Source organism: Lygodium microphyllum, chromosome 3, assembly GCF_053477565.2.
Source record: "Lygodium microphyllum isolate KBCC chromosome 3, Lygodium_microphyllum_v1.1.10, whole genome shotgun sequence".
NCBI classification, from domain to species: Eukaryota; Viridiplantae; Streptophyta; class Polypodiopsida; order Schizaeales; family Lygodiaceae; genus Lygodium; species Lygodium microphyllum.
In genome coordinates, this window is record NC_141137.1 from 152,312,279 (window position 1) to 152,326,041 (window position 13,763).

Sequence of the window (13,763 nt, forward strand, 5' to 3'; positions counted from 1 at the left end):
ACGGCCCATGCTTCTTACCTTGAAGCTTGTTCGCTCAAAAAATAGGTACGTCATCCAATATTCACATTGCATTGTTATCCCTATTAGACGTGAAAGATTTTATATTAAATGATACTAGCTAGCGTGGTCACACGGTGTGAATCATTTACAAAACTCATGAGGCTATGCCTCACTTGCTTCCCAGTTTGCCAAGTAAAAACTTTTTCTCAAAATAATTACTTTTCAAGCATGTATACTCCCCTCACCTCCCTCCTTCTTTATCCTCTTTGCCTCTCTGTCACTCTCTCCTTTTCCTCCCTTCTCTCTCTAAACACCTTCCTTGTTAACTATACCCCAAATTTTGAACATACTCACAACACAAACAACACAATACGCACTCTCATTCTTTCTCACAACAACATAATGCATGTTTGCAAGCAAAAGGTAAAAACATTAAAGAGCCATAATGTAAGTGTGGGTGCACGTCAAGATTCCTATAAAGCAAGGGTGTATAGTCCACATATCCCCCCTCACAACACATAAACAACACAATACGCTCTCTCATTCTTTCTCACAACAACATAATGCATGTTTGCAAGAAAAAGGTAAAAACATTAAAGAGCCATAATGTAAGTGTGGGTGCACATCAAGATTCCTATAAAGCAAGGGTGTATAGTCCACATATCCCCCCTCCCTCAGTCTACGTCTCTGTTAAAACAAATTCTTTACTAACTTCATCTTACAAATTTGTAGCTTGCTTCTTGTAATATATACACTACACCATGCTACTTGCATGCAAGTAGCGATGTCAAAGGTGCCTCTATAGCATAGATGCACACCCTTTGCACACACATCCTCTTCTCTGTGTGTGTGTGTGTGTGTGTGTGTGTGTGTGTGTGTGTCACATGGTCATAAATAATACATACACTTACCACTCTGAATTCTAAATTTCTACATACGTGAGTATTCATATTATGTAACTGTATCCTTGCAATTAGAAGCTTAGTGCAACATCATTTGGTATGATTGCAAGCAATTTCTCTCTCCCTCATTTGCACTCTTTGTGTGTGTGTGTGTGTGTGTGTGTGTGTGTGTGAAGAGATCAGTCCAAAGCATTCATTTGATGGGCCTACCAGGAGTTAGTTGCAACAAAAAATGCAAAATTGCAGTGGTAGTTTGGAACTGTAATGAAGCCCTTAGACTGGATGTGGGAGCTTTTGAGGAGGCATTTAGAGGGAGAGATATAGTTTCTACTCAGAGACACATGAGGGACTAAATACTACACTTCCATGGGTGATAGGCTGTAGGTGGGAGTCAGATTGTAAGAAGGAGAGACACACATAACACAGTAATCATGGGTAAAGAGGAGTGGCAGTGCTATTCAAGGAGGAGCTATGGCAAATGATCTAGGTAAGCATATTATGGAAGAGGTTGGCAGGAGCAGGAATAGGATAGTAAGCAAGAGGGCAAACATCTAGGATATAAGTTGCAGTCTGATAATGAGATAGCCACAAATGCCTTGGAAGATCTTATAGTGGAAGAGCCAATCATTGCATTTGTAGATTTTCTTAATGCATCTGAAGAGGTTTATGAAGCTCATGTTCTACTTGATGCAAGGACTCAGAGGAAGATTGATGAAGTGTTGGATGCACATGATTTGCAAGATGCATTTATCATTTCTAATATAGTTCATGAGCTCGAGGATATGCCTTTAGAGTATGTTAGATGTAATGCACCACAATTGCAAAATGTTTTAGATGCTTTGTCAAAGTCCTTGATAGGAAACTCTAAGATGCTTCAAGATATGGAGTACTTCACTATTCTTGGTGATGGTGAGAATGTGTTGGATGCAAGTGATGCACATTTTATGTTTAGTGTGATACACACAATTGTCAGTATAAGAAAATTTCCATGCGCTTGACTCTGAAAGAGTAGGCATGTTGCTATGCATTTGTTGATGGGTGCATTGATAGCTTGTATATAGAGATTCCATAGCCTCTAAGTGTATAATGCACACCCAAGGTCTTATGACCCTAGAGGATGTACTAGGTGTGGCTCAAAAGTTGTATAGATGTTGAGTATTTTGATCGATGATCAAGGGGGAAGCCTTCTTATATGCATGATGAGTGACAAGTTGATGCTATGGGTGTTTGATCCGGGCAGTGCATTAGTGGCACATACCAGAGGATGTGCAGGTTCAGAGAGGGTGAATGTTGTGCCACTATGTGGACACAGTGTGAAAAACTTTCGAGTGCGTCATCATTTGGCTTTCTTATGAATCTAGAGAATCAATGTCATCTTAGTCATTAGTGCTAGTGCCCATAGTATGGTTAGTTTCAAAATACGGGATTTTTGGACAAGTTTAGTCTATTGTTGATATTTTGGATATTATTTCTTGTAAATATCCTAAAAAGGTATAGAAAACTTCTAGAATAGAGTGACATGCAAAGAAAAAGTAAAAATTTAGTCATTTTTGGGAGATCTCATGCAAAAAGAAGATCTTGTAAAATCGTGTAGCATGTGATCGTAGTTGACAGGCAAAAAACATCACTTTGAGTGGCAAAGACGAAGGAGTGATCTGCGAGAATTCTAAGCAGGTGTCCTATAGTTTCACCCCCTTTCGAAGTAGCAAAGCCATCATATTTGCGATCTGAGCAACAAAGAAGAAGGTAATGTTTGGTGCACGTTTTTGGTCTACCAGGGAGCTCTAGGATATCTAATGCTTAAAGATTTCTTCCGAGTAGTCCTAGATAAGGATTTTGTTCATCTTCTCAGATTCTATCAATATATAGTTCTTTGATTCATTGAGATTTGTCTTAAAATTTTGTACCTCTTGTCTACTATTATTTTTCTCTTCTATTCTCTACTTTCTTCTCTCTCTGATCCCTAGTGGATACGACCTTTTGGTTAAAACCCCTCCCTGACAGTAGTAATTGCTCTTCCTCTACAATGGGATTTTGTTTTAGTGGTATTTGTAAAAGATGGAGATAATTACCATTGCTAATGAAAGCGAGATCTGGGCATGAGGAGAAATCTCTGAGGAACCCTACTATTGATGGTGGGTGGAGGCCCCTTTCAAAGAAGATTAGGTATTATTTAGGAGATGAGATATTCACATTGTAGATTAGAGAGAAGTCATACCTACCATGTGATCCGGGTTTTTTACAACCTGGATTTCTACCACAAAATTTGGCCAAAATCCCTATCAAGAACTTTACCATATCACTTTGGGTTTACTCTTCAAGCACTAGGTATGCTACATTGCTTCTCGATTATGATAACTCTAGCAAATGGAAGGAACAAGTTCTTAGGAGTGATGTCAATGTAAAGGGTAAAAGGGATGGTTATCTTAGTGAAGATGGAAATGGATTACACCTAAGAGTTGAGAGTGCATAGATTTTTCAAAGGACTAACCTCCAGCTACACATGGGTTCCGCCTGCATCACTGAGATTTGGAATCTATCACCATCATTAGAGGACACCTCACCCTAGCACACAAGTCAATATCCACATCATGGTGTCATTTGGATCTTACACAAAAGCTTATAAGCATGGGCCCCTTCTGTCACATGCTTATATGTATTTATATATATATATGGGGGACTAAAGTCAAAGCAGCTTTTGGAAGCCATTTTTTATAATCTCAATAACTCCCAAGGAAAAGAAAATTTCAAGAAAATTATCGCGTTACCCGATCGGTTTCGACCTGGTCTACAAAGTTGCAGAAGAAACTTTTTTCATATTCTTTACCGATTTGAAGCTACGAAGGCATAGACTGCTTGCTACATGCAATTTTCTTCTCTCTTTCACCACACCAACTTTTCATTCTATCATTCTTAAAAATATATTATAATAATGTGCTTTGGGCACCTATCGCTTGTAATCTAGCTCCCTTTCTCTATTTTGTCTACCACCACCCTTGGCTTCTTGCATGATGACCAAGGTGGGGACTTGTCCCATCCAGTATTCTCCATATTTTCAAAGATGCCATACATCATCTAGGATTATGTTAATCAAGAAGATTAGCTTAATCTAATCTCTCATGGAGGTTATATAAAGAGCCCATGGAAAATGGAAAAGGGGGGAGAATGGACAATGACAAGCACATGAGAGCACTCTAGAATACCCTCATGCTAGTCCATCTCTTTGAGGTGAGCTATGAGTGAGTTCTTTTATTATGTAGCATAATGGAAAGCTTCCTCTACCTCTTCTCCTCTTATCTCCCTATCTTCTTATCTTCTCATTCCATGTAGCATAATGGCAAGCTTCCTCTACCTCTTCTCCTCTTGTCTCCCTCTCCTCTCATCTCTCTCTCTCATATTCTAATATGGTGTCTAGTACAAATATTCTCTCTTGTAAATTTGTGTCTTAGTTCTTTTGATTCTCTTTGAGAAAAGGGATATCCTAGCCCATCCTCCCTTTGGCTAGGTGGTGCTTCTCTTTAGTTCTCTTAGTGAGGATTGGAGGTTGGATGGGTGAGAAGCAACCCATTCATCATTTCAGCCCTCATTTTTTGTGCGCCCACTGAGGACATTCTCATCCACAATTCTCTACCTCCTTATGCGGGACGACACAACACATAGTGGTGCATCCTCTACAACAAGTGCTCCAAATGGCTTTTCTCCAATGCCTTTACCAACTCTTTTTGAAGCTGGTCGAAGTCCACAACTCCCACAATGGTCTCCTAAGGAAGCCCAAGAAAGGAAATATGCCTATCAGATGACGGCACGTATGCGGGTAAAAGGTGTTCACCTTAGAAATTCCATTCTCTCACAATGGAAAAAATCATATGGCCATCAATTTCTAGCTTCTCATAATTGTGGTGAGTGTTTTGCAAACAAAGTGAAGGCCCTTCCGAGAGGTCCTCGTCTCCAAATCATCAAATCCCTCTCTCCCCGTGGCCTAATCAACATCAAAGGAGGACAACTATGCATGAACGGTGTGGAGTTTTGTAGAGGTGCAAAGTATGGAGAATACCTTCAACTGTTGCTAGTTCGAAGGTTAGGTGTGGTTGAAAAGGTGACCATGACACCTTATGAAATTTATGTTGCCGAGGATGGACACACTAAGGCAATAACAATCACTAGTGAGCAAATCCTCTATATAGCAAAGTTGGTGGGTTCCAGAAAGAAACACTGTGGGGAAAATCCTTCATAATTCAAGAAAGTGAATTCCTTCTACTCTCTTAAGTAGTATCCACTTATGAATAATAATAATGGCCCGAATTTCTACACCTTCCACTCTATACAAAACATCCAAGTTAATGTATGCATCAGTAGGAAGATTTTCTTCCAGCAATGTCTTGTCATCTACTTTGGGGCTGAAAGATTAAGGGAGATTCTTGTATCACCACAACCTATAATCTTCCCAATGTTAGACTACAATGCATCCTTCAATGTACATATATTTATTTTATTATAATAGTTTCTCATGAATCACCACGAGTTCCACTTGCTATGCAAACTGTGCATATTGTAGCTAGCACAAAGCTTAGATTCCAAGGCATTATTAGAAGCCTAGACGTCTTGCTGAAATCAATGCATCTGTGAACCCATTCATCCTTCCCCTCATAAAATACAATATAAGGCTAGATGTGTTCATCTTTGTACTCTACTAAGGCAACATGGCATTTCCAAGCTTTTTTGGGCACAAAGGGGAGAAAGCTCTAGACTTTTTGGATGACTTAGAGATGGCATTCCTAGTCACAGACCAAAGTACGGGCCTTCTCTTTAGTTCAAAGAGTGATGCTCGAGTGTGGTATCAAGCTCTCCCAGAGGCTACAAGGGGTAATTGGGAGGATCTCAAGACCACATTCATGCACAAGTACCAAGATACAGAGCCACCTGAAGATATTTGGAGACAACTCTTAGATCTTCGCCAAACCTTACCAAGGGAGTACCAAGCCTATGAAGGCATGTTTATAAAATTGTGGGATAAATGGACAGCCTCCTTAGTCGAGGGAGAAAGAGTACCTGATTTCCTTAAGAAAGATTGTTTTCTAGCCGGAATCCACCCTCTACTAAGGGAGAAGGTCAAAGGAAAATTTCCCATATCCTATAAAGAATCAGTCACTTATGTGAGGGAGAAAGATAGAAAATTGAAATATCAAGCCCAGTTGAAGGGAGGAGTTGAGCCCATACAGGTTTTATCAACCATGCCAAGGCCTAGAGAAATAGCAGAGGCCCCACGTGAACCGGAGATGCCACAGCAAGAGCTCCTACAACGCATTACTAATCAACTTGAAAGCCTTTCATTAAATTTGGTGCAAGGAGTACCACCCTCTCCCCTCATAAATGAAGGCAATCGAGGTCCAAGGAGACAAGAAAGAGAGTATGCTTGCTATAATTGTAGGGAGACTGGCCATGGTATGTACTTTTGCCCTCATCCCAAGCGTTTTCCAGGAAATGGGTTCCATCCAAGAAGGAGGGGACAACAAGTGACACCACCTAGGGAGAGGCTTGTTCCACTAAATCCAGGGCCTCCACCGTAGGTTTAAGTTCTCCAGCATCCTCGACCACTCGCAAAGGTGCCGCCCTTGCCTGTCCAATCGTCAAAGAATCATGATGTTAGGATAATTAGTTTAGATGAGAGTGATGTCAAAGGGAAGGCCAAAGTAGTAGAGGTTGAAGCAATGCCGATGAAGAAAGCCCATAGAATTGAGAGAATGGAGCCTACACCACCAAAAGAGGTTGAAAATATAGAAGAGGAGGCAAAGTCTTCAAAGGCTGCAAAGACATGGAGCAGTAAAAAGAGGAGGGCTCGCTCATGCCAACACATTGAGCCAGATGATTTTTCCCTGGGTTCTAGAGCTTATGATTTGCTTGCTGATGTGAGGGATCAAGGGCCAAAAATTTCATGGCCACAATTACTACATCTATCTCCAACAGTGTGGCGACAATGGTCAAAGATGGTAAGCATTAGATCCTTGACGAATAGACATGTGAATGCAATCCAGGCTAGAAAGATGAAAGATATTGTGCCTCTAGTGGAAGCCAAAATCAATGGGCAGAGAGTGTCAAAGACATATGTGGATGGAGCTGCAGAGATTTGTGTCATGACGGAAAATTTGATGCATTGTTTGGGATTAGAGGTAAATGAAACTACTAAATTTGGGGCCAAAATGGCTAACAATGTAGTAGTAAATTGTTTGGGAGTTATAAAGAAAGTCAAGGTAAAGGTGTGTGGAGTGCAATTGGAGCTTGACATGTATGTGATGCCAGTGAAGGGGGATGGCTATCTACTCATTCTCGGGCGACCATGGCTAATGGGAATGAAAGCCAAACAAGATTGGGAGACAGGGGCTTTAGAGCTAAGGCCACAGAAGGGGCTGTAGAAAAAATAGAAGAGCACTATCTACAACATGAAGGAGGGCCGACAGGAGGATCTTGTGTTAGAGACTACCGCTGATGAATGGAGTTCCAGCGAGGGTTGGTCATCTATGACAGAGGGAGAGTCTTCCAATGAGGAGGAAGAAAGCTCTCTAGAAGTGATGGGGATTACATTAAAAGGGCCTTCTAGTAGTGAAATTTCGCAACAGCTTCCAAAGGTTGAGAAGGAGGGGTTAGAAAAAATGTTGGCTAAGGATCTATCAGTTGAGGAGAAGACAGCCTACATGGAAGTGGTGATAAAACACTCTGCACTTTTTATTTTTGATTATGAACACATCACAGGTGTGACAGCAGTACAACATCACATTAATCTAAAAGAGGGAGCAAGGCCAGTGGTGCAGCGACTACAACGGTTGGGAGTAGTTCAACAAAACGCTCTACTCGTTGAGGTGCAGCAACTTTTGAAGGCATGTTTCATCTATCCAATAGGGGACTCAGAGTGGGTTTCATCTGTAGTGGTAACACCCAAGAATAATGGAAAATGGAGGATTTGTGTGGACTACAAGCCACTAAATGCTGCAACAAAGAGAGATTACTTTCATCTTCCCTTTCAGGATGAAATACTCAACGAGGTGGCTGGGCATGAGAGATACACTATTTGTGATGGGTATTCAGGTTATTTCCAGATCCGAATAGCTGAGGAGGATCAACAGAAGACTACCTTTATTACGCCTTGGGGGTGTTTTGCTTACAAAGTAATGCCATTTGGATTAACAAATGCCCCAGCTACCTTCCAACGATTCATGAACTATGTCTTCCAGCCATATTTTGGGAAATCCATCAGGGTCTTTATTGATGATTTTTATATTTATATTTCTAAGGCTCTACATCTAGGGAAGGTGGATGAAGCTTCCAACCGCCTCACACAAATGGGGGGGTAGTTCAACCATGAGAAGTGTCGCATTGGCGAAAGCAGTGTAACTTTGTTAGGGCATGTCGTAAGTGAGAGGGGCATTGAAGCAGATCCAAACAAAGTTAAGGCCCTATTGGCAGTGCCATCACCATCTTCTGTGAAGCAACTAACCTCTTTCATTCAAAAGGTGCAATATATGGAACGGTTCATTCATCTCCTCTCCCAATTAGTATTTCCACTGCAATTGTTGACCCACTTTGAGGAGCTCTTGTGGAGTGACGAAAGCAAATGGTGCTTTCACGAGGTGAAGAAGGCTCTTAGCACCCTTCCTATAATTTTATAGCCTTGCTGGGATCAAGAGTTTTTTGTCAACCCGAGTTTTGGGGAAGATGCTCTAGGGGCAGCACTAATACAAAGGGATACTAAAACTGGCCTAATGAGACCGTTTTACTTTTCTAGCAGAGTAATGACAGCATCAGAATGAGGGTACAAGATGGTGGAGGTGATGGTTTTGTCTCTAATGTTTGCTGTAAGAAAGTTTCGTCCTTATCTTCTCCCTAGGCTGTTCACAGTGATCACGACAGAAGAGCATTTTCCATATGCCTTATAGCACATGGATGTTTTAGCCAGAATCGCTAAGTGGGTGATACAACTCCAAGAGTTTGACTACACCTTCAAGGTGGAGGATTCTACTCAAGCTTGCCTAGCTGATTTTTTGACCCATAGATGCCATCAAAAGAAGGAAAAAGAGAAGGGAAAGGTAAAAGAGGAGACACCTCCTTTTGAGGAGCCGCCACGGGTGGAGAATGCCCATGCCCTCTACTTCAATGGGGCCTAGAAGCGTATTAAAGGTAGAGCGGCAGCAGGAATAGTGGTGTTCAGTCTCGAAGGTGAAAAATTTTATGGAGAAGGTATCAGCTTGGAGGATGTCCATTCTAACAATGAGACAAAATATCAAGCCTTGCTTTTACGTTTGAGGTGGTGTCTCTCACATGGTGTCACTCGACTTAATGTTTTTGGGGATTCTATGCTAATTGTTAAGCAAATGAAAGGAATCTAGGCTTGTAAAAATGATAACTTAGTAGTGAAAATGAGAGAAGCTAAAACTCTAATGAGAAAGCTACAGAAAGCCCAAATCTATTTTGTGCCAAGGTGCACAAATGGCAATGCAGATGCTCTAGCAGCTGAAAATTTGAAAGAGGTAATGGTGAGCATCATTGCAGTAAAGCTTCCCTTGCTTCAAGGTAAGTTTCAACTAGAAGATGTGCTTTATTTTCTAGAGCATGGTGAGGCACCTACACATATGAGTAAGAGTGAGAAAAGGTGGGTGGCTACTAAGGCCACTAAATAGCGCTTGATAAATGATGTGTTGTATTGCAAAGGAAAGGATGCAGTGCTTAGAAGGGTGCCAACAACAAATGAGATTATGGGTATGATTAAGAGCTGCCATGAGGGGGTTTGTGGGGGACATTTTGCTCAAGAAATAACCTGCAAGAAGATTCTCCATGCCGATTTTGTGTGGCCTAGTCTACATCGAGATGTGCAACATTGGTGCCGCACTTGTGACGATTGCCAAAAGGCCGGACCAAGGAAGCTAGTGCATGAGGAACAAAATCCCATAACTACATATGGCCCATTTGAGAAATGCGGGATTGATGCAATAGGGCCACTCCCATGAACTCAGTCTGGCAAGGAATACATCATAATGGGTGTGGACTACATGACGAGGTGGGCAGAGGCTTCAGCAAAGTAGGATCACAGCCCAAGAAATGGGAAAATTTGTGTTTGAAAATATTTGTTGCAGGTTTGGCACAGCCCAAGAAGTGGGACTACATGACGAGGTGGGCAGAGGCTTCAGCCAACTAGTAGGATCAGAGCCCAAGAAGTGGGAAAATTTGTATTTGAAAATATTTGTTGCAAGTTTGGCACACCTTTGGAAATTATCTCTGATCGGGGTCCTAGTTTTAGGGCCAACCTAGTAGGGGAGCTAATGGAAAGGCTAAAAATCAAGCACAAGCATTCAATTCCCTACTACCCACAATGTAATGGTTTGGTCAAAAAAGTGAATGGGCTGATTTTTAAGATAATTACCAAGCAAGTACACATGCACCCCAAGAACTGGGATAAAAAATTGAGTGCAGCTCTTTGGGCCTACAGGACTTCATTCAGAATCTCACTTGACTATACTCCATTTCACCTTATCTATGGCCAAGAGGCTTTGCTTCTTATAGAGGTGGAATTGGCCAGTTTGTGTGTTTTAGTAACCAGTCGAGAGAAGAATCAAGATAATAAGTTAGAGGAAAGGATCTTGGATCTAGAGAGGCTGGAGTTAGACAGAGAAGCAGCAGTCCAATACTATTCCATGCAAGCTGAAGAGAGGAGGAAGACATTTAATAAGAAGCTGGCTAGCAAACACATAAGGGAAGGATCACTTGTGCTATGCTATGATAACTGCTTTGATAACAGAAAGGATGCTAAACTTGTGTTCAAGTGGGAAGGGCCATTCATGGTCATAAGGTGTTGAGAGTGGAAAAAGACTGATTTTTTGACTGATTTTTGTTGTTTTTGAGGTCTGAATGATTGATTTTTTATGGATTTAGAGTGATGTATGATTGTTAGTGGAAGTATTTGAGAGTGTTTTGGATGATATTGATTATGTTTTAGAAGTTCATGATGATTCTCAGTGGAGATATGAGGTTCTATGATGTTCTGATAGGTTCTGATTGGTTCTGTATAGCTTCTGTTTTGTTCTGCTTGTCTTTTGTATGAAGCATGGATTGATGATTGATGAATATTGAGATCTTGTGAAAAATTATTGAATAGTTTTTGAGAGTTTGGAATGGTTTGAGTATGAGTTATGAGGTTTTGATGACCTTCTATAGACCCTCTGTAGAGTCTTTGTCTCTATACTGTAACTGTACTGTAGCTGTTCTGGTGTTGTACTGTGACTGTTCTGTAGACCTTCTGTAAGTGTTCTGTAGAATGTATGTGTGACTTTGGAAAAGTTTTCTAACCTTTGGAAAGGATGAATCTAAGTTCAAAAGAGCTAAAACAAGTGGAAGAAACAGCTGCTGAAGACTGAAGAGAAGACTAAGTGACAGTGACAGTAGTGAGCTGTGAAAAGATACTGTAGTGGCTCTGGTGACTGTTCATATCAGACATACCTCTTGGGAGGTACATCCACGACCTAAGAAGGATTATTGAGGGTTATTAAGAGAGCATTGTAGTGAGGAGACGATGTACTATTGATAGAGAGAGAGAGAGAGATTCAGAGATAGTCAATTCTATCAAAACAATGTAACTGTATATGAGAGATTGAGAAAGAGAATTATGAAGATATTGAAGATGAATAATATGTGATTGATTTCCATTCAAAGATGGTGTATTCTTTTGTGTTCTTTGTTATATTGATGGATTTTGTGAAGATATTGAAGAATATGGTTGATTCTATCAAATCCGTGGGAGATATCTACTATGATGCTATGTGAAGAATTGTTGTTTTCTTTGTTTTGATGATCAAAAGAATGAAATAAAAGCTTGTTGATGTTACAAGATATATTTTCTTGCAAGAGAATTCCCTTTTCCTTGGTGTTCCTCTTGGGGCTCCATGTTTTTGGTGCACAGCCGGGGAAACTTGCCATCAACAAGCACTAGAAGAGGCTGAAAATGAAGGAAATAGCATTGCCAAGAAGAGAAGATTTCAATGGATGTTTGTAAAGTTCCTTCTTCCACTAAAGAGTTGGAATTTCTCATTATCAATACCACTTTCCACAAGAAGTTCATCCCACAATGTCGGAAACATATTACCATCATGATGCATGCTCTATGTGGTGGACTATTTCCTCTTCCTGTTGAAGCAGCATAAACTTGCATCTTAGTGGCAAACTGTTTGGGAACAAACTGAAGAGCAGAAACAGAGAGAATGACCATCCATGGAAGATTTGGCATTCATTGAGAAGTTTCCAGACATCATCAAGTGGGAGATTGTGAAGAAGCTTCAAGAGTCGTGGTCTGTAGAGGTTCACGAAGACAAGAAGGAAATGAGTTGGAATTTGTTTGTGGATGCTCAACAGCAAGATACATGGGATGCTTGGTGCACTGATAATCTTCTGTTTGTCCAATTAGCAACCCACTGGAAGTTTGTAGACATAGTTTTTTTCACAACATACACTGTTGAAACCCTTAGAAACTGGCATTATTATAATGACGCAACAACGATCCTAAGAAGAATGAGTTTTGATACTTTCAAAACAGAATATCTTCCCCTTTATAGTGGTTTGAAAGCTGAATTCAGAGATGTTGAGAAGAAGGAAGTAGAGGAGATATTGGCCAGAGAATCTATCAGAGACTCAAGCCCCTCTAACACTATCCTATTGAGTCCAGACCAACTGGTTGAAGTCAACCCCTGATGAATGACACAATAAAGAGGCAAGCATTGGAACGAGTCCAGAGGTATATGAGAAGAGAGAAGGCAAAAATCAAAGCTGAGAATGAGCTTGCAGAGTAGAAGCCTCCTTTGACGCCCTAAAAGCACTCTTTATAGAAGTCCCCATGGCGACTCAAGGTCCCCTTCCTAGTTAGATTCGTCCTGGAAATATTGATGACAAGCCAGCAAATGCAGTCCCATTACCAGTCTTTAAGGGAGAGTACAATGAAGACCCTGATCTTCATGTAGCAGAGTTCATGGTAGTATGTGTGGCTAACAATGCCAGAACCCCTGAGCATTGGTTAGTAATATTCCCCACTACTTTCAAGGGCGCGGCGTTTCAGTGGTATGAGAGACAAGCAGTAGGAACTTTTGGCACATGGGACAACCTGAAGTTGGCCTTCCTCACTAAATTCAAGCGTGAAGGTTTTGAAGAGCGAATGCGAGAGGAGTTCGTGAACCTAAGTTAGCTCTCTAGAGAAAGAGTAGAAGCTTATGTCTTGCGAATGGAATCCATCCTGAAGAGATGGACTAACCATCATTTGGACGAAGGTATCCAGAAAGAAGTGTTTCTCAAGGGCCTACAACCAGAAGTTTGTAAGTCCGTGGAATTGAGAAGACCAGTCAATCTGCAAGCTACAGTGGAAGGTGCAAGATTGTATGACGAAGTTGAAGCAAGGCTATCAATGACTCCAGGAAGAGGAGTCTTACCTCCTCATATACGTGGAATGGTATACCCACCAAATGCAGTCCCAGGGACAGTTCCCTACCCCTATCCCCAGATGCAAACAATGTCGCAGTATAATGCACCTAATCCAGTGTGGTCACCGCAAACAACAGTGCCTCAAATGATTGTTCAACCACAATAACAGTGGCCTCAAACAATTCCTCCAATGGCGACTCAACAACAGTGGAATCCTACCAACTGAAATCAACAACCCCAAGTCACAACAGGAGCTCTGAATCAGAGCCATAACAGAGGACCTTCTAGATTGACCCAACCAGTTTATGCAGTAATTACAAACTCTTCCCAAAACCCTACTACAAGCACTTCAAGAGGTGAAAATCTGAAGGACTACTTATCCAACTTAGTTGCAAGTATTAAGAAGGAGCTTCT